The sequence below is a fragment of the Vombatus ursinus genome, unplaced genomic scaffold, assembly GCF_900497805.2.
Source record: "Vombatus ursinus unplaced genomic scaffold, bare-nosed wombat genome assembly UNPS02014782.1, whole genome shotgun sequence".
NCBI classification, from domain to species: domain Eukaryota; kingdom Metazoa; phylum Chordata; class Mammalia; order Diprotodontia; family Vombatidae; genus Vombatus; species Vombatus ursinus.
In genome coordinates this window covers 3,721,616-3,744,217 of record NW_020954560.1, presented here as the reverse complement: position 1 = coordinate 3,744,217, position 22,602 = coordinate 3,721,616, and the positions used below count along the sequence as shown (strand labels likewise).

Below are 22,602 nucleotides of genomic sequence, written 5' to 3'. Positions count from 1 at the left end.
GTTCCTTTTGATTTTCTGGGCAGTCCCCTGACCCTGCCTGGTAGGGATGGCCAATTTGCCCAGGATCCATCCATGGTACAAGTATAGCCTTTGAAGAGGATAAAAGTTACCAGCACATCTTCCTGGTTGCTTATATGGATGAGCCCCAGAGTCCTTAGTTTGGATTTGACATTTACTTTATAATGTAACTGATGATCCAACACTGATAAGTCCTGATGGACCCCTTTCCTTTCTCAGGAGACAGGAAAAAAAAGAGGAATTCTTTTAACAGGATTGCCCCACAGAGGAAATTTCCATTTACTAGATGAAAATTGTCAAAATTTACCTTGAACTTTGTAGTTTTCCACATGTGAAACAAACATGATCATCTTTATATAATAAAGCCTTCCTGACCTCCTGCCTTATTCCCATAGCCCTCAGCAATCAGTGTTTTTAAAAGGATATCATCAAAAGTAATGGGGAAAGCCATAGTTTTATGAAAGAACTAGAGTACAGTGGGTGAGGAATCATAGGCTTTAATCTTGTTTGAACCTCTTACCAGCTTTGTAACCTTCAGTAAATCACTTCCACTTTTTGGGCTACAGTTCCTTTATAAAATATATGGATTGCTAAGAGGTCAAAGACAGAGAGAAAGGTACCTTACACTAAAATATAGGAGCATTTTTTTTTAATAGTAACAAAGAATTGGAAACAAAGTTAATCTCATCTCTTGTGGAATGACTAAAAATCATGTGCATGGATATTACTATGCCATAAGAAATTATGAATATGAAGAGTTCGCAGAAGGATAGGATGAATTATATGAACTGATACAGACTAAAGTAATTAGAACCAAGAAAAGAATATACATCTTGCAAGTCAAGTAGTTGTTTTAGCTTCTGGAAAGCTGGTATTGGTGATCTGGGACTAACTATTCCCTTTATCTGGCCTCCACCCTTTGTGTGGGTGGTATTACTCTTCCCCCAGGAGCCATCTCCAATTGTCCTGATCTATATCTTGCCACTGGACCCAAATGGCTTCAGAGGAGAGAGTGAGGCTGGTGACTTTGCACAGCCTCTCTCACTTAAATCCAATTCACTTATAAGTCATGGCATCACCTTCCTGATATCATGGTCCTCTTCCAGAAGGAAGGACAAGCAACCTGTGAATAGTGGTAGCTGCCCTACTTGGACCCAACTGTCCAGTTCCAGTTGGGCAACACAGCTCCTTCCTTCCTTTCTTCCTTCCTTCCCTCCCTCTCTCCTTTCCCACTGTCCATATAAGGAATCATACCCTTACCTGCAAGTGCTCTGCCCAAAGGAATATAAATTTTGATCGCTGAAACTTTGCAAGATATCTTTGAGTTTAAGGGCTAGATTTCTTTCTTAAGAATCATGCCTTAAACCCAAATCACTCCGGTTCTCATTGATTGGCCAATAGTAGATCCCAGCCCAAGCCTTACTTGGTCATTGTTTGGGCGCAGATGGCTCAGAGCAAGTGTAAATAACAATTGTTTCCATCTTGGCCAGAAACTCTGAGAGTCTCCCCCTCCCAGACTGATTTTTTTTTTTTGACTAAAGACGCCATTCTTTCCCTCATTTCGTACCTAGCCTTAATCACTGAAGGGTGTTGCCTCAATCAAACTGAGACAAGGGAAAGACCTTAACTTAAAAAGGCAAGGTCTCCCACTGCATCCAGGGCCATCTCTAGTCATCCTGATCTATATCTTGCCACCGGACCCAGATGTCTCTGGAGGAGGGAGTGAGACTGATGACTTTGCACAACCCTCCCTCAATTAAATCCAATTCACTTGCAAGTCATGGCATCATCTTCCTGATATCATGGTTCCCTTAAAGAACAAAGGACAAACAACAACCACTCTTCCCCAGCTTTCTCCCTCTGTCCTCTCCTTGAGTGTGACCTTTTCTTTCCTTGGTTCTGCCCTGAAGGTGAAGTTTTCCTTTTAAACCAGAGAAGAAATAATGGGAGAATGGAAGTGGATAAAGTAATCACAAACCATTTCCCACCAGTATTGCTAAGCTTTTTTGTCTAGGACTAACTAGTCGGCATCCATGTTTTCTTTCTGATTTTGGGAAGCTATACAAATGTGATCTCTCTCTCTCTCTCTCTCTCTCTCTCTCTCTCTCTCTTTCTCCCTCTCTCTCCCCTGCTTAAGTACCTTACCAACTGATACCTCTCACTTTACCACAATTACACAAATTAGTCATTCACTGGTTAACCACTTTATTGCAAAGAGAAACAACAAAACAGAAAACAAAACAAACTCTTAAGAAATAGGGATTGGGAAATATGCTTATTTTCCTCCTGAGAAAATGAGAACGAGGATGGGAAAGAACAAATTCATCAAGTCTGTTCTCAGTAGCATGAATAGCTCCAGCTCCTCTGTATTTGCCCCATGTGGTTCCCACAGAACTCAGGCAGTGCTTGCCTTGGAGTCTGAGTTTTTTACTTCCTTGTCAATTCACCCAAGACGAACAACAGTCCTGCACCTGGAGACTTAGCTGGCTTGACCCCCTCCCCCTCCCTCCTCCCTATAACGTCGCTGCTTCTGAGTCTCTTGCTTAAGCCCATGCTACTCTCTCAGGTCTTAACTGTTTTCAGGACACTCCTCCTCCTCCCTGTCTGAGGAGACCTTTCAGTCATAGTCTTCATGGATCTCTAAGGACTCACGTAAATAAACATTCAGAATTCTTGTCTACCAGCACACATAGGTCTCTACCAATGTCTTGTTATAATGACTATAGTAACGTAAACAGGAACAACAACAACTCCAAAAAATTAACCTGATGTAGTTATAATGGCCAAGTTTGGCCTTGGAGAAGAGTGGATTTGATGTACTTGTTGCCCTCAATTCACAAAGGTAGAAGACTACTGGAGTGGAATGTTATAAGTGCTGTTCAGGCAGCATTTGCATAGCTAATGTGTTGGTCGATTTTGCTGAATTACCTTTGTTTTTAATCTTTAGATGAATGGATGAATGGAGAGAGAGGGGAGGCTATATTTGGAAATCAGAGCAATGTAAAACAACAGAGAGTAATAAAAATAAGATTTAAATTTTTTTAATGAATGGACTGGAATTATATGTGCCTTAAGTTTGTATTTAATAGATAAATCACACAACAGGTTATTAAGGGAAACTGAGAATGTTGGAGCAAATATTTTCAACCATTTGACATAGCCTCTGTGAGAGAATGATTCTCTTCTTCCTTTGGTAGAGAATGTTTTGTTGTATGTGTAATATGTATTCTAAAATATACAAGAATTTTAAGTATATTTATAGAATATTTTCAAATTCAAATTTCTGATTAGATATACACAAAAAAGTACATAAATGTATATTCACACACACACACATATATGTATATATGTATATAGTATCCCTCTGGTGCCACTTCCCCAGCTCCTCCTCTCATTGGCAAGCCAGACCCCGAGAAGGTGGCTGACTGCTCCTCTAAGGATTCTGGGAGTAACTCTGAGAGGTTGGGTTTCTAGCACAGCTATTCATAAACTCCTACCGGTACGCTTGCCATTAACATCAGTCAACCAAGTTTCAATTAGCTTCTTGAAAAGGGTATTTACTTATTATATGGTCTGTTACCAAAATGAAGCTAGGTAGTTTTGTGGGTAACAGAGTTGAACTTGGAATGAGGAAACCCTGAAGTCAAATCCCATCTCAGAAATTTACTGTGTGAATCACTTAGCCTTTCTCAGCCTCAATTTCCTCATCTATATAATGGAGATGATAATAGGGTTATTGTGAGGATTGTCTTAGATAACACACATACAGTGTTTCGCAAACTTTAAAGAGTTTATATATATGAGATACACAAACACACACATTAGTTATGTGACACATCACAGCTACGTGACAGTGGAAAGAGCACTAGACTTGGAGTCAGCTAGACCTTAGTTCCATTTCTATCTCAGACACTTACTAGCTGTGTGACCCTAGGCGAGTCATTTAACCTCTGCCTGCCTAGGTTTTCTCATCTGTAAAAATCAGGATTATAGTATCTCCCAGGGTTGTTGTGAGGATCAAATGAGATAATATTTGTAAAGTGCTTTACAAATCGTAAAATGCTTTATAAACGCTAGACATTTATATGGCTATTATTGTTGTTGTTGTTATGAGATAGTAGGTTGGTATAAAACATCCCTCCAAAAGTCTGGGTTCATATTTTCCCATGAATACGTACATGTCCATGAGAAGAGTGGCCTCAAACTTAATGGTAGTAAGTATGGCTATTATTACACAGAGATCCAGAGGGGCATCTGATTCATTCAACCAATAATAAGATATTTCTTGGGTGGCATTCTTCATCCAATGGCTAATATCCCTACCTTCTAGAGTTGATTAAGAACTTATAATGCCTTGTTACACCTTTGACTGATTGGTTGATATATACAATTTGAGGATTCTGAACCTTCAGTGATTGTATTATTTGGCAGGCAAAAAAAAAAAATTCAGGGACAAAGATCTAGATCTTTATCACGGATCTGGAGCTATATAGGTCTCTAGGAGCGGGAGGGAGGCATGTGCAGAGCCATTATAGAACAGCCTTAAGTCTAAAGAGAGCTAGAGAGGTCGGCAAGCCCAGAGATGGGCAAATATTATACCAATGTTCTATGCTCCAAACTACAAGAAAATTGTTCCTCTTCTCCCCTTAAGCTCCCACCTTCCCTCACCTCCCCCACCTACTATATTTGCCCAGAGGGATAACAAAGAGCTTCCTTGACCCACCTCTCTACCTTAAGGGACCGATAACTAAGGAGAAAAGGAGGAGGGAAGGAAGGATGAAAATAGTAAGTAATGGGGGTGGGGGCAACCAAAAGCACTGAAAAAAACCCTGTGGGTGTTTTTTGCCCTCATTTTGCCATGGAAAGATAGCACTTAAAGTTTGGGGTACTTTATAGAGAATTCCCAGGCTTGCCTGAAAAACTGGTGAACTGTATGCTACAGTAATTTGGAGAGAGGAGGATGGCAGAAAGACAGAGACAGAGAGCAACGTTGCCCCTGGGACTTCTGGGTCACTACCTCCACCATAGGAACCGTCATGCTAGGAACTGTTAAGTTACACTGGGAATCACCTAACCTTGGGACTAAAGGTTGCCCAAGATAGGGTTTGTTTCGTTTCCTCCTTTTAATAAATTAAAGCATGCTCCTGTGATACTAGGAACTGCATTCCTGCAAGCAGGGAAGGGCTTCAGGACGCTGAGTATATTATGCATTCATGGTCCCAGGTTTCCAGTGTCACACAGATGGAAAGCTCATGGCTACAGCTCCCCACATGTATATTTATACCACACAGCTGATGTGTAACAGGATTATTGTGGGAGAGCAATCTCATAAGTAGCAATGACTATAAGAGGAGGGGATAAAGGAGAGAAGAGAAACCCAGAAATGTGCTCCTTACAGGTTCCCAGAGATAAAAACTCTCCTCTCTCTGAACACCACTCCGACAACATTTCTAGTCCAGGGAAATATGACTCATGGCAGGTTACTAATCACTTTCTGCCTATTGCTTCTACTTATGGCCTTGGGCTAGCCAGGGAGGCAGTTACGGGTAGAACCACTGGGTTTGGGAGTACTTAGGGAGAGCCGTTTTTTGTTTTTTGTTTTTTTTTTTAAGTTGCTTTCCTGCTCCTCACTGGATGGGTCTGGATGGGTCTGCCAGATTATTCCAGACTATGATGATTCTCAATTTCTATTGACCACATAACAAAAAGCAAAGACTAATAGCAACTCATTTATTTTATACAATACTATAATAAGCAATGGCAATGCGATGTAAAGAAATTGCAGGGAGGAGTGGAAATCCTTCACAGAGGTACATTGACTGGGTACACCCAACTACCCAGAAAACAAAACTTCCCTGCACGAATTCCTTCTGTTTATAAAGAAGTGAAACACAAACTTGGGAGGAGGGTTGTTTTTCTCAATAACTGCCTTCTCCCCAGCTCTGGGCAATGGGAGAAGGGCCTTGTCTTTAAGGGCAGCATGGGTCACCTCATCCAACCTGCTGTGCTGGGCTCAGCATTCACTGGTCAGGGTCATTCTTGCTTTGTCTCAGCTCCGTTGTTAACCAGCGGCTGTGCCCACGACAGCCGTTTGTTTTGGTGGCTTTGAAGGGCTGAAAAGCACATGCCCAGTCCCATGGACTTGACTCTGGAAGAAGCTTAAGATGAAGGTGACCCAGTGATAAAATCCTGGTCTACTGATTCCTTATTCTATTTCTGGCGTCTTTCTTTTAGAACTTTCCACAAACAGTCTCAAAATCCTTCAGATAGTTCATGACTTTAGTGGTCAATAGAATCCCGGGAAAGCATCTGAATATTTATGGTTGCCCTGGCACACAACCAACTTCTGGTGCTGGGTTATGTCTGAATAAGAGACTACAAACCAGAAGAGCAAGAAAATATATATGTATATAGCCCTTGAGTCCTTACCCATATACATATATGGGTGAGTTTGGCTCTAATTGCTAGCCAAATTTTAGATTGTATTTTTTGAATGAATGAGGCATGAACACTTTGAAGGGAATTCTAAAGACATAGTTTACATGGATTTCAGTGAGGCATTTTCAAAAGTCCCTTATGATATCCTTGTGCACAAGATATGGATTAAATTAGAGGTTTAGCAACAAGTGGCTGGCAAAACTCCCACGTGTAGCTTGTACCAGATTAAAATGTAATTGGGAAATGTTTAACTAAGTAAAAATAAAATACATCCTAGATAACATTAATTTGTGGTTTTCTAAGTCAATATGAAGCCTTTTCTATTTGAGTTTGACATCAGTGGGCTAGTTGATTGTAGCTAGGTGATTTGAAACTGGTTCAATGAATGCCTAAAAAGAGTAGTGGGTCCATATGGGTTTCTAGTGCATTACTTTGCCATTCAACATTTTTATCAGTGACTTAGAGGAAGGCATAGATAGCATGCTTATTCATTTTGCAGATGGCATATAATTTATTCATCAGTATAAGGAGCTACCCATGAGGCAACTTCCTCTATCAAGGCAAACTGAGATCAACAACTGTTCTGTGACTTACAGGCTGACAGAATTAAATGAGACCCTGATGTTCTCATGGTCAGAGGCAAGACTTGGACTCAGGTCCTGCTGACTCAGAGACCAGCTCTATATCCACTGTGCCATACTGTCTCTCAACATGAGGTTTAATAAGTGTTAATTCCTACGCTTGGGTTCAAAAAAATCAGCTATGCAAGTGCAGAATGAGGGAGGCATGAACACAGTACACATAAAGAAAAAGAGCTAGATTTTTTAGTAGACCACAAGTTCATTGTGTGTTGATAGTGTAACTAACATAGAGCCAAACAAAACTAATTCAGTCATAGTCTAGATCAGGGGTAGGGAAGCTGTGGCCTTGAGGCCACATGTAGCCCTCTAGTGTGGCCCTTTGCCTGAATCCAAACTTTACAGAACTTTGTATCAGAGAGAGGAGAGACCAGTTTGACACTTTGAAAGGCTGCAGGTAGATAAGATCTTGTCCAGAGTGAAGAAAAGGACAGACTCAGTGGACTTTGCCTTGATCAGATCATATTGAGAGAGTCCTCTTCAGTTCCAAGTACCACCTTTTGGGAAGGGCATTGACAAACTGGCACTCCCAGATGACGTAGTGAAATGACTAAAGACCCTGCCATACAAGGAGCAGTTAAGAAACTTGGAGTGTTGAGCCTAGCGAAGAGAAGAATTATGGAGAACATGATGGCAGTCTTCAAACACTGGAAAGGCAGTCATGTAGAAGAAGGATTGAATTTGTTCCATATGGCCTCAGGAGACATTAGGATCATGAATGGAAATTGCAGTTGGAGAGAGACCTATTAGAAGGAAAAAGTTCTTAACATTCAGAGATGCCCCCAAAGGAAATGACTCCATTGCACAGGAAGTCTTCCTTCTTCAGGCAGATTTGGATGACAACTAGTAAGGAATGTTGTAGAGGGGATTCCTATTCAGGCTCTGGCGCAGGCTCAGGTTTGGATTCAGGCTAATCTAGGCAGCCTCTGACATTCCTTCTCTTTGACATTCTGTAATTCAACAAAACCTTGGTGAGCAGATAAAGGCAGTGCCTTCTCTCCTCCAGAGGTGGGGGGGGGGGGGAGTCAGGAAAGAATCTGAGAAGGCAAGGATCACTGAACCAGAATTTGTTGGGGTTTTTTTTTTTTTAACAACATCCAACCTTTGCCTGAAGACCCCTCATCAGAGGGTGACAAAATGGAGTCATTTTTGTGTTTACACCCATTATGGAATCTTATCTGGTCTTCAACATAATGCCTCCAAAGATTCCTTGTTGAAGGGACTTGCCCAGTGTCACACAGCCAGTATGTGGCAGAACTGGCTGAATCTGAGGCCAGCCCTTTATCCACTGCTTGGTAAATTGTATGTAACAGAAGTTCATGGTTTCATATATGATTCTCTTTTTTGTTCTTTTTATATTGAGCTGTTTGAAGATTAAGTTCATAATTTAAAAATAATTTTTTAAAGGCAAGAGTTCCAACAAAACTTTATAGCACAACCTAGGGCCAGAAAGAACAACCAGGACTGCTTACATCAAGAGAAAACACTAGAAATAGGTTTTGGGAGGGACTAAAAATCCCATCTGGCTTCAAAATGGCACCAACCCAGATGCACCTTGGGCCAGCCTTGAGTAGCGTTTTCTCATAGTCTACGTGAGTTTGAGACAAGGAAAAAATCTCCATTGAGTGCACCAGCCAAGCCAATTTTTGATAAGATGATAACAGCATAAAAAAGTCTATTTTCATTCTTTGGCTTTTGTTTTCTTTTTCCTTAGCATGCTAGTAAGTTCATTCTGGGGGGAAAAACAAATGTAATTTTATTTCACCTGAACTGTGGGAAAAGGGCTTTTTCTACACCTTGTGAAACCTATGATAATAATACATCTTTACGTAGTACCTCTGCATTTGCAGGCCACGTTCTTCATAGCAACCCTGTGAAGTAGATAATGAATATACTGCCACCCCAGTTTTACAAAGGAGGAAATGGAAGCACAGAGAATTAGAATATTTTGTCCATGATCATACAGTTCATAAATATGAGAGCCAGGGTTTGATCAGGACTCCCTAATGACAAATCCAGACTCTTTCCATTAAACCACACCACAATCTCACCCCAGTGGCTGAGTGTGTTGATGAAGAGTTTTTTGTATTTAGAGCCCCAGAAAGAGCCCATGGACCTGGTACAGATGAAATTCATTATTTTTCATATTTTTTAAATGAGGAGAGCACGGGATCATAGATGTATAGCAGGAAGAGACCTCAGTGGCATCCTAGCCTAAACTCCTTTTACCAATGCAGAAACTGAGGCCAAGTTAAGTGATTTGTCCAAGGTCCCACATGCATTAAATACGAGTGAGGTTAGGTGATCTCTAGGTTCCCTTCTGGCTGTGAGATTACGTGCGTAGTTATGGAACCCAGTACCACAAGTGGAGAAGTGAGAGATTGCTATAGATAATGAACCTACACTGTCATCGACTTGGATCATTTTCTTAAAACATTGTGGAAGCCTAACAAAGATGAAATTAAAGCAATGATAAGGAGTTATTTTGCCCAATTACATGCCAATAAATTTAACAATAATTTAAGTGAAATGGAAGAATATTTACAAAAAATATATAAATTGCCTAGTTTGGCAGACGAGGAAATAGAATATCTAAAAAGACCTATTTTGGAAAAAGAAATTGAACAGGTTATAAATGAGATTCCTAAAAAAAAAAAAAAGCACCAGGACCTGATGGATTTACAAGTAAATTCTATCAAACATTTAAAGATCAACTAATTGCAGTATTAAATAATTTGGAATAATAGGCAAAGATGAGATCCTATCAAACTCCTCTTATGAGACAAATATGATACTGATGTCTAAACCAGAAAGAGTAAAAACAGAGAAAATGATAGACCAACTTCGTTAATGAATATGGATGAAAATGTCTAAATAAAATACTAGCTAAAAGATTATAACAATATATTACAAATATTATGGCCAAGTGGGATTCATACTAGGAATGCAAGAATGGTTTAACATAAGGAAAACTATTAATATAATTGATTATATCAATAATAAAAATTCAAAAATCGTATGATTATATCAATAGATGCAGAAAAAGACTTTGTTAAAGCCCAGCACTCATTTCTATTAAAAAACACTTGAAAGTATAGGTATAAATGGATTTTTTGCTAAATTGATAAAAAACATTTATCTGAAACCACCAGCAAGCATTATTTATAGTGGAGCTAAGCTAGAAGCCTTCCCAATAAGATCAGGAACGAAACAAGAATGCCCACTGTCATCAATATTATTCATTTACCAAGATAAGGTCAAAATGGATACATGACCTAGATATAAAAAGAGACATTACAAGAAAATTTGAAGAACATGAAACATATTACTTGTCAGACTCGTGGATAGGTGTATGACCTATGAGTAAACAAGAGATAGAGAGCAGAGTGAGGTGTAAAATGGATAACTTTGATTACATTAAATTGAAAAGATTTTGTACAAATAAAACATGTTGCCAAGATTAGAAGGAAAGCAGAAAATTGGAGGAAAATTATGGATAGCTTCTCAGATAAAGGTGTCATATCTCAAATGTATAAAGAACTTTGTAAAATCTATAAGAATATGAGTTATTCCCCAATTGATAAAAGGAAAAGAATATGAACAGGCAATTTTTAGATAAACAAATCAAAATAATTTCATATTTTCATATGAAAAATTCTCTAAATCATTATTGATTAGAGAAATGCAAATTAAAACAACCTTGAGGTATCATTTTACATCTATCAGATTGGCTAAAATGACTAAAGGAGAAAGAGACAAATGTTGGAGAAGTTGTGGGAAAACTGAGACACTAATTCATTTGTGGTAGAATTGTGAAATGATCCAACCATTTTGGAGAGCAATCTGGAATTATGCCCAAAGAGTTATTAAACTGTCTGTACCCTTCAACCCAGCAATACCACTACTATCTCTATTTCCAAAGATGATTAGGGAAAAAGAAAAAGAACCTATGCATTCTAAAATATTTATAGCAGCTCTCTTTGTGGTGGCAAAGAACTGGAAATTGCAGGGATGCCCATCAATTGGGGAATGACTGAACGAGCTGTGGTATATGACTATGACAGAGTAATGATGAGCTTGATGATTTGAGAAAAACATGGATAACTTGCACAAAATAATGAAAAGCAAAACGAGCAGAACCAAGAGAACGTTGTATACAGTAACAGCAATATTTAAGAAAAATGTTGATCAAGTAATTTTTAATATTATAAATACCCAAATCAACTACAAAGAACATATGAAGGAAGACGCTATCTGTATCCAGAAAAAGAACTGATGAATAGAAGTATGTATAGAATGATCTTACACACACACACACACACACACATTTGTGTCTAATAGTAGCTATCCCTAGGGCAGGGGGGGAGAGGGAAGAAAAAAAAAAAGAAAAAATTTATGTGATAACTTTAATATATATATTTAAAAGGAATGGCAAGTTGTACATAGTAGATTTGCAGTTTCATGTGCAATCATCTTTTTTATTATATTGTATTATGGAAATACTTGTTTTATTCCATAAATTAAATTAAATTAATAATTTAAATAAATTAAAATTTCATAGAAATATAAACACATAAATAAATGTACATATATAAAAATTAATATGTTATACATATTATCATAAATAAATAATGAATAAATTAATTAAAATTTTTTTAATTAAAAAAACATTATGGAAGTCAACCAGGCCTTTCCTGACAGAGTCCTGGGTGTCATTGTTGGAAGGCTTGGTAGTCTGGCAGCCCTGGCATTTCTTATGCAAAGTTCTTCTCTAACAATCTCTACTTAATCTGTACCTCAAAGAAAGAGGAAGAGGACCCATGGGTACAAAAATACTAATAACAACTCTTTTTGAAGTGGCAGAGAACTGGAGACTAAGTAGGTGCCTATCAATTGGAGAATGGCTAAACAAATCATGATGTATAAATATAATGAAATGCTATTATGCCATGGCAACTAAGTAGTGCAGTGGATAGAGCACTGGGCCTGGAGTCAGGAAGACCTTAATTCAAATCCAGCCCTAGACACTTACTAGCTGTGAGACCTTGGGGAAGTCACTTAACCTCTGTTGGCCTCCGTTTCCTCAACTGTAAAATTGAGAGATAATAACAACACCTGCCCTGTAAGGTTATTGTGAGGATCAAATGAGATAATATTTGTAGAGAGCTTAGCATCGTGCCTGGCACATAGTAGGTTTATTCCCTTTCCATCTATAAGAACTGATAAAAGTTACAGTTTCAGAGAGACTTGGGAAGACTTGTATGAATTAATGCAGAGTGAAGTGAGCAAGAGATTAATTTATGCAATAGAAAACAACTTTGAAAAATGTAAGAACCCTGAGCAATGTGATGGCCAGCCAAGTTTCTAGAAGGCTGATGATGACCTGTGCTCTTCACCTCCTGACAGACAAGTGATGGATTTAAGATAGAATAAGACCTGCATTTTTGAACATGGACAACATGGAAATTTATTTTGCTTCTCTATGCATATTTGTTATGAGAGTTGTTTTTTTTGTTTTTTGTTTTTTGGGGTTTTTTTGCTTTGGGAGGGGGAGGTGAAAGGGAGAGAAAATAAAGGCTTGTTAAGTGAAAAATGAAATAAAATGAAAAATTAAAAAATTATATTCCACACTTAGTAGAGAAGAACAATTTAGAAAATAGTAACTGCTTAAGACAGGAATGAGTGTATATGATAGCTTTTTAGTATGAAATGCCTTTCTGGACATCATGTTTCTACTTTCTCACAAATATCACCAAGATTCTAAGTCTTAATAGAAGGTCCTAGACCCAAGCTCCACAGAGTAGTTCTCATCACTTCCACCAACCATCTTAAGCAACCCAAACGTGCCAGATGCATTAAGAGCAGACAAAACTACTTCATTTTTTTTATAGTGAATTCATAGGGCAGGGTAAGGGAAGAAAAATGAAAACTCTTCCTGCCTTAATTAACACAGAGAAGATATAATCACAGAAGGGCAGCTAGATGGCACAGTGGATAGAGTGCAGGGCCTAGAGTCAGGAAGACCTGAATCCAGCCTCAGACACTTACTAGCTGTGTGACCCTGGGCAAGTTACTTAACTTTGCCTCAGTTTCCTTATCTGTAAAATGAGCTGGAGAAAGAATGGTAAAACACTCCAATATCCTTCCCAAGAAAACCCCAAATGGGGTCATGAAGAGCCAGATATGACTGAAAAACACAATCACAGAGGGTAATTAGAAGGACAAAGAGAGTTCCATTTGAAACACAAAGATGAGATCTAATTGGTAAGGTGGGGTAATGTCCATTTTCCTACACTTAAAGTCTGAGAGACCACACTGTATTCAGGTTTTCTTAGGCTCATGCAGATATTGTGGATAAATACAGGGTTGCCTGGATCCAAGACCATCATCTGTGGGAGCTGGTAAATAGTACTAAGCACCAGGCTTGTCTCCATTTCTATAAGATCTTATGATGGATTCAGAGATGCTCACTGTTTCTTACTGCCAAGAATTCTGGGCCACAGTTCAAATCCTTAGAAAAGAGCCCCTTTCCCGCACTCTTTCATCATCCCTACCATCAAGCAAATCATCTATAACTCAGCCATATTCTCGAGGCAATTACTGAGTAACTTGTTCTTAACCTTGGTTCTGGGACATGTGGTTTCCACTGGAAAAAAAATGTTTCTTTAAGCAGAACTTTTAAGATCTATATATCATCTAAATTCTCAGTGTTTGGGGTTTCCTTTCAGTTAACATTTGGGGAATGCTTATGGAAAAATCTTGGTTCTGTTGAAGTAAGTTCGAGGTTGCCCAATTGAATATGTCACCCAATTGATGGCATTCTGAATGTCATCATTTCCTAGGACAAAGCACACTTTGGGGATCATTTCAATATAATATTAAATTGGGCCAACCACTCCAGTATCTTTGCCAAGAAAACCCCAAACGGGGTCACAACGAGCCAGACATCACAAAGGGTAATTAGAAGGACAAAGAGAGTTCCATTTGAAGCACAAAGATTTTCTTGGCAAAGATACTGGCATGGTTTGCAATTTCCTTTTCCAGATCATTTTACAGATGGGGAAACTGAGGCAAATAGTGTTAAGTGACTTGGCCAGGGTCACACACCTACTAAGTGTCTGAGACCAGATTTGAACTCAGGAAAATAAGGCTTCTTGACTCCAAGCCCAGTGCTCTATCCACTGTGCCAACTAGCTACCCTGGTGTGTGGGCATGTTCTGCTACTATTAAGAACTTGATAATGAAACTTTACTTCATATGAATTTAACTTAAAATCTCAAGTAAGCTATTTCCAGGCAGATCAGACTCTCAGCACAAAACCCATTCATGAGATTTAAGTTCATAAAAACTTCTACCTGAATGAATTTATGTGTCTGTGTGTTTTTATATTCACTAGAAACCAACTAGTTTTTTGTTTTGTTTTGTTTTATATAAGTAACAAGTGTTGCATTTTCACAATTATAGACAAAACTATGGTGAAATGGAAGATGGGAGACTTTGCTACTCGGTATCTTGGACAGATAATTCCACCTCTCTGGACTTCTGTCTCTTCATTGATAAAGTGAGGCAACTGGACTACTTAATTTCTAAGATTCCATCCATCAAGCAATGGTTTTACCATAGCTCTTGTGTTCAGTGAGTAACTTTCCCTAAGAAGCTTCAAATGCCTTCTTTCCAGAAGCCATCAGAACATTCAATCAAACTGAGTACATTCTATGGGTACTTCAACACCTCGTAGAAGGGCTGATCATTATAAGTTTGGGATTCACAGAGACCCAGTTCTGTGTAGCAGTACTTAGAAGTGATTGCTGTAAGGACAAAGAAGCCTGAAACCCAACAGAATCCACTCATGAGACTGCTTGACCTTATGTCTAGGGCTGTACTGGAGCCAGCTCAAACTGGCTCTTGAGAGGGATTGTTAAATTTCCAGTGTGAGTATTTACATCTTGGAAATCAGCAAATTACAAATCAGGGCTTGACTTAATGTTTTGTTGATTTTTAGATGTAAGAAAGTGATGGAGACAATGCTAATAATACAGATGTACTTAAAAGTGTGTCCTACAGCACATTTTTTTCCCTCGCAGAGCTGGTTGTCAAACCAACACATCCCTGCTTAGATTATTTCATAAATTCATTTCAAGGGACCAGAAAAACAAAGTACATTCACTCCCCTCCTCTCCCACAAAAGTATGGCTTATTTTTTAGGTTGATTAACCTCTTGTGAATGGGAATACCATCTTTCTGCCATAGCTGTGAAAATAAAATCTGGTTATTTGCCAGCTCCCTGAGAGGCAAAGATGTTACTGATTTTGTAGGCCAATCTTAAAAAAAATTAACCTGTTAGAGTAGATATATGGATGAATGTCAACAGAATTTTAAAAGTGTTTTAATTCTTATGTAAGACTTTTAACTACAGACATTGTAGGGCTGCTGGGATGGGTGTCTTTTCTCTACATCATTTTGAAAAGTAAAGAGGAAATCCTTAATTCTGCTCCAGAAATCAGGAACACAGAGGTAGAGCTAAAAGAATCCTCATTCATTTTTACAACTGAGGAAACTGAGGTTCAGAAATGTAAAATGACTTGCCAAAGGTAGTACACATGGGACAGCTAGAATCTGAAATCACATCCTCTGACTCCAAACACAGGGTTGATTCACCCTGCTTCCCTAGAGTGGTTGGCAATTTATTTAATCAACAAAAAAAAGATCCTCTTTTAACCAACTTCTTGTTGTTCTGTCATTTCAATTGTGTCTGATTCTTTGTGATCCCGTTTGGGATTTTCTTGGCAAAGATACTTGGAGTAATTTGCCATTTGCGTCTCCAGCTCATTTTATAGATCAGGAAACTGAGGCAAATGAGGTGAAGTGACTTTCCCAGGTCACAGTTAGTAAGTGTCTGAGGTCAGATTTGAACTCATGAAGACGAGTCCTCCTAACTCCTGGCCTGGCGCTCTATCCACTATGGTGCCATCTAGCTGCCCCCCAGTAATCAAGTTAAAATCTTTTAACTAACAAAAGATCCTCCTTTATGAAGTAAAATTCCCTAGCCTACTGGAACTTTGGAGTTTTTCGGCTAAATGCTTTTTAAAGGAAAGTCGATCATTGGACTTTGGCAGCTGCTGGCACAAATCTTGGGTGAAACACAGCTGAAACACAGGTTCATTTTATAGGGCTAGAATTATGGGGCCTCTTGGCGAGGAATTGCTCTTTAGTATTCCAGCGCATTTTTCCTCCCACCCCCAGCCTTCCTGTACTGCACATTCAGACATTGCCCTGCTCTCATCCTTCATCTTTTGTTTCATATTATTACATCTTCAAAGGACACAAACTGGAATCAGGAGTAGGGAGGAAATGCCAGGAAATGAACTTGGTTCCAGTAGATTTTGAGTGGCTGGAAGAAAGGGCCACATCCAAAGTGGTAATACCTAATTTTGATAAATAGAAAGTGCTGCCTTTGGGTCAACTGCTGCTCTGAGTAACAGGTCAAGGAAAACCTGTCCAGATAGCAGTTTGTATGGAAAAAAGACTCCAGAGTTTTAGTCAACTGCAACTCTATTAAAATGTGTGATGCAACTGCTAAAAAAAAAAAAAATAAAACAAACAAAAAACCCCCAAAAACCTTTACTGATTCTGCACTGGATGGCATTGATAGAAATATTGTGACTGAACAAGTAAGTGAATAGTCTAACTCTATTCTCAAGGGGTCAAAATCATATTTAGGGCATCATATTCACACTATATTTTAGAATGGACATTGAAAACTGGAGAAGAGGAAGGAAGTAAACATTTATTAAACACCTACTATGAGCCAAGTACTTTACAAATGTTATCTCATTTGATCCTCACAATAATCCTGGAAGACAGGTACTAATATCATGCCAATTTTACAGTTGAGGAAACTGAGGTTAAGTGACTTGCCCAGAGTCACACAGTTAGTAAGTGTTAGAAGCCAGATTTGAACTTGGGTCTTCCTAACTGCATGTCTATCACTCTATCTAGTGTGACACATGGCTGCCACTAGATGTGAAGAAGTGTGAAATGACCTTAAAACTTGCTAAGGAGGGACTTAAAACCATTGCCCATTCCTACAGCTTTGCCAATGCAGTAAGGACAAGGAAAAACCCAATAGAGTTCACAACATGCTTACAAGTCAAGATTACATGCAAATCAGAGCAAGGTGTGGACAAGAAACCATGTCAAAGGGTAGAACTTTGCCAAAACTTGAGGAAATATTATATCATAAGGTCATTTTGTGTATTCCTCTAAGCATTCAGTCATTTTCAGTCACGTCTGATTCCCATTTGGGGGTCTTCTTGGGAAAGATACTGTAGTGGTTTGCCATTTCTTCTTCCAGCTCATTTTACAGATAAGGAACCGAAGCAAACAGAGGTAAGTGACTTTCCCAAGGTCACACAGCTAATTAGTGTCTGAGGTCACATTTGAACTCAGGTCTTCCTGACTCCAAGCCTGTCACTCTATGCACTGCGCCACCTAGCTGCACTAGCGTGTCTCTTATTAAATTCTCCAAATCTAGTAAGAAATTTAAATTTAGAAATCTACTTCATGAGTACTGGATGGTGAGGCACGATTAGACATAGTTCTCTGGAAAAGATCTGGGGGATTTAGAGGACCACAAATTCCATATGAGTCAGCAAATAGTGTGATGTGGCCAAAAAACCTCAGGCAATCTTTGATCATTGAAGGGCGTCTAAGAATAAGGAGGTGATGGCCCTGCTCTTATGGACAGTTCTGGGCATCACATTTTAGCAAGGGCATTCATAAGTGGAGAGTGTCCAGAGGAAGGCGTCCAGGCTGGCACAAGGCCTAAATTTAGACTTGAGAGAGCCATGGATGTTTATCCTGACAAAGAGAAGATTGAGGGGATTGTATCTTCAAAGATCTGAAGAAGTATTTTAGAGAAGGGGGATTGGCTTTGACCTGTTTGACACAAGAGGGCAGAAATGGGGCCAAGCTGTGGAAGATGCAGAGATGAAGATTCAGGTTTCATCCCCTTCCCTGTTACTCTTTACCTGTGTGACCTTGGATTAGTCACTTAAACTCTTAGTCACCAGTTCCTATAAAATGGGGGGATTTTAAGAGGGGACTAGATGCCTCTAAGGTCCTTTCTAGTTCCTCAATCAGGAAAAAAGAAACAACTTTCTAACAATTAGAGCTAACCGATGTGGAATTGGCAGCTTGGAAGGTTGCAGGTTCTCCCTCTATGGAGGTCTTCAAGCAGAGGCTGAAAGATCGCTTGCCTGGTGTGTCATAGTGGGGACGGGCTGACTTCTGAGGTTCTCCCCAACTCTCTGATTCTGACCCTTGTGGTATGAAATAGCCTGTTGCAGTCTTGATTCCTGCTCCTTTCTCAGGACCTTGGACTGATTTCATGAGAAGCCCCTGGTTCGTAACCCAACAACCTTTGGGCTTATACTTGTACTTAACAGCCTGCCCCTGATTTGCCCTCTCCAGCCCAATGACAACCCTAATCCCTAACGTAGTTGGACACTGTTGTCTTATCTCCTTCTTTGCAAACTGCTTTGGGCAGAGAAGCATCAAAAAAAAAAAAGTCTTGCTTCCCTGAAACTATCCCCCATTGGGGGTGCCAGAGGCCTCTCATTGGTGGATATACCTGATGGAGATATCTGAAGAATGGGCTTAGCCCATCTCCTGGCTCTGGCAGGATTCTAAATAAACTGCTCTTCCTGGAGCCTATCATGAGCCTCACCTGTTCCAGACCCTCAAGGTGGATCAGCCGGGTGGGCTCTCAGGTAATACAAAGCCCAATTTGTAGACCTCTGAAAACTTTATAGACCTAGTTCTCTCCCAGAGAGAATGAAAACCCCAGAAATCCCAAACCGACCTAGTGGTAGTTGAAATAAACAGTGGGTAGCTACTTCAGTCTGGCCCCCTGGCCCCAGGAAATAAAGGACAAAGTCCCTATGGGTCTGAGTGTGGAAATAATAAAATATTCAGTGACCATAACCTGCTGTTCACTGTTCCCAGTGGTGCTGGTGATTAGTTGACAGGTGCTGCCCAATTCAACCATGGCTTGGAACCAGGGTAAGGTCACATTCTGAGCCCAGGGCTTACAGATATAAGACCTAGAATGCATATATGTCTCACATAGCCAGACCCTGACCTAATATTCCCTCCTCAGCACCAGAACTATAGGGATGTTTTTAGCTCTCTTGAAGTGTTGCCCTCACATAGGTGGTAAGGTAAATAATGATAATAATGATGATGATAATAATGATAATAACTGACGTTCATATAGTGTTTTAAAGTTTGAAAAGCCCTCTACAGACATTGTTACATTTGATCTTTACAAGGAACCTATGAAGCAGTGCAACAGGTATTGTTATTCTTGTTTTACAGATTAGGAAACTGAAGTTCAGAGAAGTTAAGTGACTTTCCTACAGTCAGTGAGTGGTCAAAGCCAGGATTTCAGCCAATGTCTCATCTGTCTCCAAAGCCAGTGTTCTTTCTACTACATGCACGGCCTCTAAAGTTGTAGGATTGGTCATCACATGAGCAAAGAAAGAGCATAAATCAGCATCTGGCATCTCATCTCCAATGCTACCACTTCTAGCATCGGGGTGACCCACTGACCTGTTGCAGTAACTCCACTCAGAAGACATCTTTTTGTGAAAACTATAGCTTCTAACCTTGATCTTCTAACCTGCACCCTTCAGTTGCCTCCCACCTAGAAGATGCCAGGCTGACTTACAATAAACTCTAAGAGCAGCTAAAATGACATGCAAAAGGTGCCAACAAACATTATATCCTGGAGGAGGTAACCGGTATGGGGACACGGTGGAGAATTCAAAGATGTTCAAGGTGAGGATGGAAATGAAGATATGAATGCTAGATACTGTTGTTATTGCTATTATTCTAACAGTTCTTAATGATAGCTAGCATTTATATTATATCTTAAGGTTTGCAAAGCACTTTGCAAACATTATCTCATTTGATCTTGTCTAGTTCTTGGTACAAAAGTTCCTAAGAGTTAGAGCTGTTCAAAGGTAATGAATGGGCTGCCTTGGGAGGTGGTTGGTTTCATCATCATAGGTCATTTCGCAAAGGCTGGATGGCCCTTCCTCTGAAATGTTATAGAAGGGGATTCTTGTTGGTTGAGATGTCCTCTGATCCCTCCAGCTGTGGCATGCTCACCTCTACTCCAGACTATACCTTGCCCATCCCCGCTAGTGGTGGAAGGGCAAGATGTCATCCATCATCTAGAACATTCTAGATTCATGAAACCCAGCTCATTCTATGACTTCCTGAACAACTTCTCTGCCTCCTCCTCCACAGTGGCAATGCCTCCATGCCTCCAGTTGGTGAATTCCTCCCCAGAACCTTCATTTGAGGAAGCACCCACTCCAGCCATATTCACTTCAAACTGGCCCAACCCATGACTCCCCAGAGGACTTCTCCACCATGAAAGTACCTTCCACCCCTTTGCCCCCTTTCAGCTTCTTTATACAGGTTGTCTTCTCCCATTAAAATGTAAACTCTTCCAGGACAGGGACTGTCTTTTGGCTTGTATTTGTATTACCAGTGCTTAGCACAGTGACTGATACTTAATAAATATTCTCTCTCTCTCTCTCTCTCTCTCTCTCCCCTCCCCCCAGGGTAGTACCTAGTACTATCAGAGTAATGACCTCAAGGAGAGGCCATAGAAGCCAATGTACAATAGCCATGATTTACTTGGTAGAGGCCTTCCATCATGGCATGACCTCAAGGTCCAGAGATCTATGCTTGGCTTTGTACTGTTTAATATTTTTTTCAGTGACCTGTATAAAGGCACAAATTGATAGTTTATCAATTCTGAAAATGCCACGAAGCTAAAAGGGATAATTATACAATGAATAGCAGAATCAGAATCCAAAAAGATCTTGAGAGCTAAGAACATTGGGCTGAATTCAATGAGATAAAATTTAACAGGGATAAATGTGAAATCTTAAACTGAGGTTATGAGGTGGGGGAAGCATGACTTTACAGCACTTTGTTGGGGAAATACCCAAAGGTATTAGTGGTTTGCAAGTTCAATAGAAATCAACAATGTTATATGGCAGACACAAAAGGAAATGAGATCTTGGGCTATATTGAAAGGGGCTTAGCTTTCCAGAAGAAGGAGTTAATAGTCCAGCTGTGCTCTGTTCTGATCAGACCACACATCTGGAGAGTTGTGTTTAATTTGAATTTAAGAAGGCCATCATTAAGCTAGAAAGCAGTCAGACAACAAGGGCAACCAAAATGGTGAAAGGTCTTGTGTTCATACTATATGAGGAAGGAAATAAAGCTGTTCAGCCTGGAGAAGTCTCTAGGGAAAACACGGCCGCCATCTTTAAGTATCTGAAGGGCTGTCATATGGAAGGAGAACTGGACTTGTTCTCTTTGGTCCCAGAGTGCAGAAACAGGAGAATCTGGTTGAAGTTCAAAGAGCCAAATTTCAACTTGATGTTAGGAAAGCCTTTCTAATAATTCCAGCTGACCACAAATGGAATGAGCTGCCCCAGGAGGTAACGGATTCTCCCTCATCAGAGGTCTTCAGTAAGAGGCTGACTGATCACTTGTTGGGAACATGGGGGATCTTTTATCTGGTATGGACTGAGCTAGATGGCTATTGAGGCCCTTCTAACTTTTGTGAATCTGGGTGAGTAATGGTGTCTTTTCCCACATCTTATAGGCCCAAATATGAGAGCAAATCAGAGTTGGGGATTTGGGGAAATGGTGGTTTTGAAGAAACATATATACCATTCAAATGTAGCTCCACTTCAACCAATTCACTTTAGCAGGCACTGATTAAGGGCCCATTATGTACCAGGTGCTATGATAGGCACTACAATATAAGGATAAAAATGAGGATGAGCTCTACTCTGAGAAGCTGATGTTCTACATTCTCTTCCCAGGCTTGAACTCTACTGAGCAACTGGAGTCACACTCTGATATTGTTCCTTGTCCCGAGGGAGTCACTCACACTTTGGATCTCACCTGTCTCTCTTCTGGAGAGAATTTACCCTTAGAGCTGGTAACATCTCGCCTAATCACCAGCAAATAACTGTTAGTCTTCCACCTCTCTCACAAACATACACTGGATGGGACAGTTGGGTGGCACAATGAGTAGAGCGCTAGACTTAGGAAGACCAGAGTTCAAATGCTGCCTTAGCTGCCTATTACTTGTGAATCTGGCAAAGTCACTTATCCTTTGAGTCTCAGTTTCTTCATCTGTAGAATGGGGTAATAGTAGTATCTACCTTACTGAGTTGTTGTGAGGACCAAATGAGATAACGTATGTAAAGCACTCTGCCAACCTTAAAATCTCATAAAAATGAGCTCTCTTATTCCTCTCAAAGAAACCAGGATTATTTAGCTTAGAGAAGAGGCACAGAATAAATATTGTGGCTGTCTCAGAAATTTAAAGGGCTATTATATAAAGGGAGGAAAAATGTGGAATTTGGAGTAAGAGGATCTGAGTTTGAATCTAGATTCCGCTAATTTCTAC

At 39.8% G+C, this 22,602-nt stretch overlaps 1 protein-coding gene across 6 annotated transcripts in view; it reads right to left on the bottom strand.

Moving 5' to 3' along the window:
- Positions 1-22,602, bottom strand: part of VTCN1 (V-set domain containing T cell activation inhibitor 1) — an 89,993-nt gene that overhangs the window by 37,801 nt on the left and 29,590 nt on the right. The window contains exon 1 of one of the 6 annotated variants that reach the window (XM_027866762.1): positions 1,279-1,293. The exons of the other annotated variants lie outside the window; for them this stretch is intronic. The gene's annotated coding sequence lies outside the window, so the exon portion shown is untranslated. Of the gene's footprint in view, positions 1-1,278; positions 1,294-22,602 lie in introns of those variants that run through there. 6 annotated transcript variants of the gene reach the window in all.